This window comes from Amblyomma americanum, chromosome 4 (genome assembly GCF_052857255.1).
Source record: "Amblyomma americanum isolate KBUSLIRL-KWMA chromosome 4, ASM5285725v1, whole genome shotgun sequence".
Classification (NCBI taxonomy): Eukaryota; Metazoa; Arthropoda; class Arachnida; order Ixodida; family Ixodidae; genus Amblyomma; species Amblyomma americanum.
In genome coordinates, this window is record NC_135500.1 from 81,154,518 (window position 1) to 81,160,843 (window position 6,326).

Sequence of the window (6,326 nt, forward strand, 5' to 3'; positions counted from 1 at the left end):
CGCGTCGGGACCAATCAGCGTGTACCCAAGCGGTGCCCCGCCGTAGCGGATCACGGTAGCGGATCGCCCTATGCTATAACTCTCTAATGACACTGCAGGCGACGTAAGACGATCCCTGTTTCTGTAAGCGGTTGCTTCTTTGAGTGCGTGATAAGATGCAGGGCCGCTTTAGTCTTCTCATGCAGTCATGCGCAGCGATACAGCACTGCTGGCCAACAGCGAAAAGTAATAACCGTCGCCTGTCACTCCACTTTCTCGTCAGACGGAGCGTCAGCGCAACAGCTGCGTCACACCAAGCTTCAAGCCGAGTGTAGCGGTCTCGCGAGCGCAATTAAACGCATTGGGCTGAAATTTAGACATACATATCTGAAAACACAGGCGCGTTACTAAAATTCCACTGAATAGAATGCTCATCAAATGCCACTATCTCTAAGCTTTCAATATATATATATAAACATGCATTCCAACCGCAGTAAATAAAAAGTAAATTATTGCGCTTAGTTAATTACTGATATTACGATGAGAATTTTCTTCAGAGTTATCGTTCACCTGGGTCCGTATCCCATGCACAAAAACAAGTTTTGTGTGCTGCTTTTTGTATTTTTTAAATCCTGAAAGTAAGTTTGAACACTGTGTATATATTGCCTCGAATCTTCGCAGCGTTTCCTTGTTCATTCTTCAAAGCTGCCGGCACGCCACTTTATCGCTTTGTTTGCGATGCAAGACGCGACGAGATTTATCTCGATTGATCGCATCCAAGCAGAGCTGACTCTACGTTGTTCAAGTATGTTCTAGTAACTTTGCACACTTTATCTCGAATTTTCGCTATCAGCTTTAAATTGAGCACATCCGACAGCGGCGGCCATTCTGTTAGACGACCGCCGAAGCACGCTTGTTGCTACGCAGCCGCCGAGTGATTTAGTCCATTGTGGGCGCAAGTCACCCCCAATAGAGTTTTGTTTAGGGACCATTTTCGCAGCCTTTCTGCTCTCCGGACTGCAGTCACCACTTTGTGACAATATTACGGTTTCAACCAACACTTTCCGCAATTTTTAAAAATAGGCTCTTAGAATTTAATATAATAATTGGTTTTTTTTGGGGAAAGGAAATGGCGCAGTATCTGTCTCACACATCGTTGGACACCTGAACCGCGCCGTAAGGGAAGGGATAAGGGAGGGACTGAAAGAAGAAAGGAAGAGAGAGGTGCCGTAGTGGAGGGCTCCGGAATAATTTCGACCACCTGGGGATCTTTAACGTGCACTGACATCGCACAGCACACGGGCGCCTTAGCGTTTTTCCTCCATAAAAACGCAGCCGCCGCGGTCGGGTTCGAACCCGGGAACTTAGAATTTAGAAGAGCGCTTTTTTTTTCGAAATAGCAATGTCAGTGACGCAATACATCAGAAGACCGCTAAGACGTGCTATCTAGCAGGCTGGTTAACTAATATTGAATATTTACCTTTTAACTATAGCTATTTTTAACTATTAACGGCTTCAATTACTTCATGGACGTTTTTACACAACACATTGGCAGTGCAGATTTGCCTCGATAACGTTCTCGTATTTCGCGTGTTGTAGGGTTATGATCGTGCAAAATGCCAAAATCGGTAGATAAAATGTATCCTGCGCTGAAGAGAGAGAGAGAGAGAAATAACTTTAATTTGCATCCGTCAAAAATGAGGGGGGAGAAGGCTTTAGCCTAAACCCCATTCGTTCCGCTAACCGTCGGCCGGAATCCTTTGGGATTCGACGGCGGTCATGACGAGACCGAAGACATTGCGTTGTTCTTCTGCTTCGTGCTTGAGCAATAAGGTCTCTAAGGATTTTTTAGACGAAACACGAACTTCTTCAAATAAAATCCGTTTCGCAGAATGTGTTACTAAATACAGGGGAACCGTTCATGTCACTATCCCCACAAAGACGGTAAATTAGTGCAGAACTGATTCCACTCCGAAAAAGTGGTTTAGGCCGCCTAAGCATTGCCTAAATTGGATATATCTTTACTTTCGATACATAGGGTTATCGTGTATTTTCTCAGCTCTTTTTCGTCCCGTCCTTAAAGTCAGTAAGCTGACTATGCCGAAGGCCCTGAACGCAAATATCATTCAGCTTTCCTTTGAGCACGCCTACGAAGCCACTGGCTATTTCTATGCCCTCATTTCCAATCGAGATCAAGGTGTGTAGCGTAACGTCACCGTTGTACGCACTTTTGCCGTGCCCTGTGGCTTTAGACATGATATATTTTGATATCCCCTGTGTGTGCACTCATAAAACTAATATTTGTCCTTAAAGTAGCTGGGAGTCCTTTCAATGGCAAAAGTTGGCTCGGCATACAGATGGACACGTTGTGTTTATGCATGCGCTCCTTTGGTTTCGACGGAGTCAGCCATGCATGTGCCAGCTCGCCAGACATTTCGTCGAAAATAATGGCGAATCTCCGCGTGCAGTTTTTTCGAGCTGGAAACTCATAAAAAAATTGGGGGCGGTTTAGCTCTGGTTAAACCAGGAGTGACGCGATAGCTACAGCTGGCTGAGTGGAACTTGATCACGTGACCAACGATGTGCCGAACCACGTGATCAGCCACGGCGTCGCTAAAGTACACTTTAGCGTCGCGCCGCCGGCAGCTGCTCCGCACCACGTGACCAACCACGGGACAGCGTGGCGGCGCAGCCACAGGGTAGCGGCGCCGCCACGCTGAAGGCTCGAAATGGTACCGTAATGCAGCTATCGCTACAAAACGACGACTAAACTTTTTGTTGTTTTTGCTAATGGCACACTTTGACCGCATTTAGAAACCCAAATGTTTGGTACTAGACAAAGCGAAAATCCAAAACTACATTTTCTGCCTATAGCTAAGCCTTCCATCATGCACAAAATAATGCTCGAATAGATATGTACTTGTGGCCAGCAATTCGGTGCCCTTCCTTAAAAGTTACTTTATTAGCAGTAAAGAAGACTCAGCTATATAACCACCCCATTGGACACCAATGTTGCCGTTAGGTTTTTGTGCTCACAATTTTTTGTGTGTGTGTGTGCGTGTGTGGCGCAAGTTGCATCATTTCGGCAACACTTGCCCGTACCGAAAGCGAATGTGGCACTAGCTTGCAGACATAAGCCAAGAATCTTTGTTTCTTGGATGAAGAGGCTTTCCTGCCTCATTTTGAACTACAAGAAGCACTACACAATTTTTCGCACCTTTCGTTGAAGTATAATTAAATGAACTATCGTTGGTTTAAACTTAGTGAAAATTTGAGCTAAACATTTTAAAAATGTTATTCCAAGCAAAATTGACTTGAAATACTCTTGAAGTACGGCAACATTCTGAATCCCATTAGCCAGACTTATAAAGCCACGTGAAGAAGAAACCTTATTCTTGTTTTGACTCATTAATAAACGATTACAAGCAAACACATGCTTCCAATGTGTTTTCTGCGGTCTTGCCATAGTGGTAACTAAAACGCAACCACATACGCTTATTGCCAAGACGAATTCATAAGCGCTGCTCATTTTAGCAGACAATATCCAGTAACGGTAAACAAACTAAATATGGTCTCTGTTAGGCCTTTAATTTTATAATTGAAAACAATGTAAAGCAAAAATATACTTCTTTTTATCTAGAATTACCAGGTAATAAACGCCTTTCAGGGAAGTTTTAAACAAAATGGGATATGGTGTTTTTTTTTTTATTCTCCGTCAAAGCTCACCTTTTTTTTTGCGAATTTCTCGAATTCTAGATTATTTCAACGGTCAATTAAAAATCATCTACTCGTTCTAAAAGCACAACTTTTGTCTGGCAACAGTCAAATGGACGGATTAATACTGAGAAAAAATTTGAGCCTCAGATTCTTGTCCTGCCCTTGTCCTAAACACTGCCATTTTTGGAATGCGTTATTTTTCAACAATGTTGGCGACTTTTTCACTCCGAAATTATAGAAGCTAAAAATATTTTTGCATTGCTTCCAACAGAAATGTTTGCATACAATTCCTGAAAAAATAATCAGGTTCCGAAAATTTTTATTTTACTTTCTACGGGGATCCAAACTAGCAATTATGCGAAATCGCAAAAGCAACGTCTTCCGCCTTCTGTGATAAGCAATTTTTTTTCACACAGAAAAGAACGCAGTGTTTCTTGCAAAACTAAGCACTATTCCCTTGTGTCGACACAATTTCTCACCATATATAAAATTTTCATTCAAAATAAAAAAAAATGTTCATGGCACTACGATTACCGTTCTTATCTGAACACACCCAAATGGGGTTTACATGTTCGTTGTATTAGCTTTATGCATTTCCCATGCTACGAACAACAAAATCCGCCAGAAAGAACGCTTTCCAGAACCTTCAACTGCCACCTTACATTCCGGGCTGGCACAAACAATGAAACAAATAATAGTACCTAAAAAGGGTTTGGTGAAAGCAAAGACGCAATAACTGACTCACTTCTCGGCTGGCACCCGAAACATGCCGTGAAGGAAGGAATAAAGGAGGCAGTGGAAAAAAGAAGAGATAAAGAGGCGCCGTAGTGGAGGGCTCCGGAATAATTTCTACCACCTAGGAATCTTTGACGTGCACTGACACCGCGCAGCACACATGTGCCTTTTGCATTCCGCCTCTTTCGAAATGCGGATTCCGCGGACTGGACTGAATACTCGGCCCTCAGGTTCAGCATTAGAGTATAGACATTAAACTTTTGTGGCATGTTTTATTCTCTACAATGATGCGAAAGGCCCTACTACGCATGAATTACTATGTGGTTTTCGCCTACGACCACTAAATAATTTATTATCGATTTTTTTCTGTCATACTGTTTCTGTGTCGGTTTCAACAGACGAACGATGGCTGTGACGTCAGAGTGCTTTTTTGTCGCGTGAGGCATGGAAAACGGTTCATATAATCGCTGCCTCATCGTTTTAATTTCTTGCAAGGCTGAAGCCAGCCTTCCTCAAGAGCCGGAATGACAATGAACGTGGAAATAGCAATTATATTGCAGTTTTTTCATGTCTCGCGTGACATGTAAGTACACGTTGACAGCACAGTCCTCATTCGGCTGTTAAAACCAAAACCGAAACAGCACGATAAAGGAATGCGATCATATATTATTTAGCGGCCATAGAAGAATACCAGGTGGTATTCCATGTAAAATATTGCCTTATACACATCGCTACAAACAAGGAAACACGCACCCAAAAGCTAGGTGTCTATACACGTTTAATAATTGATCCACAGACGGTATTGCAAACATAATATGAGAGGAAATATCAAAAATATAATGAGAGGATAGGCAGCAAAGTTCTCAGGGTAGGCGTTCATCACTCTAAATTATGCATCGGGCAAGACACCGTAAACAAAAGCGACCACACGACGCAAGCGCTCACACAGAGCGCCGGCGCGGAGACAACAGCGATCCAGGCAGTCTGGACGAGGCAAAGCGCTACCATGCACCGCCGACGGCGCCGATCACTGCAGGCGTTCGCCCGGCAAGTCGTTTTCCACGCGGCGAACGGCACCGTTTTGAACAGCGCAGAACACGGCGACCTACATTACGAAGCCAGACGTTGCGAAATCAGCCGCCTCGCTGCAGCAGGACTTTTCGTCGGCGTCGGTGGTTCAGTGGTAGAATACTCGCCTGCCACGCGGGTGGCCCGGGTTCGATTCCCGGCCGACGCACGTTTTCTTTTTTTCCTCTCGCTTATCTTGCGCTCAGTAAGAGCAGCTCGCACATTTTTTTTTTCTATCGCTTATCTTGCGCTCAGTAAGAGCAGCTCGCACCTTTTTTTTCTCCTCATTCTACGTGTAAGATCGCTAACATCACAGTTAAATAAGAATTGGTTTTTGGGGAAAGGAAATGGCCTAGTATCGGTCTCACATATCGGCGGACACTAGCTGAACCGCGCCGTAAGGGAAGGGATAAACGAGGGACTGAGAGAAAAATATACGTTGAAGTAACGGGCGTTAGCTGCTTTACAATTAGGCTACTTTTCCATGCCTCACGGCGAGCGGGCGCCTACAGCCTTGAGGTCGGATATGTTTGACCAATGTAAAAAAAAATTGAAACTTGGTTGTTATGAGGAAAGGAAATAGCGCAGTATCCGTCTCGCATGTCGGCGGACGCCTGAACCGCGCCGTAAGGGAACGGGGTAAAGAAGGGACTGAGAGAAGGAAGAAAGAGGGGCCGTAGGGGATGTCTCCAGTATAATTTCGACCAGCTGGGGATCTTTAACGTGCACTGACATCGCACAGCACACGGGCGCCTTTGCGTTTCGCCCCCATCGAAACGCGGCCGCCGCGGTCGGGTTCGAACCCGGAATTTAGGCTGAAAAAGTTT

At 44.5% G+C, this 6,326-nt stretch overlaps 1 non-coding gene across 1 annotated transcript; it reads left to right on the forward strand.

Moving 5' to 3' along the window:
* Positions 1-5,597: 5,597 nt before the first annotated feature.
* On the forward strand, positions 5,598-5,668 carry TRNAG-GCC (transfer RNA glycine (anticodon GCC)). The gene has a single exon. It is a non-coding gene; the product is annotated as a tRNA-Gly (tRNA).
* Positions 5,669-6,326: the final 658 nt, after the last annotated feature.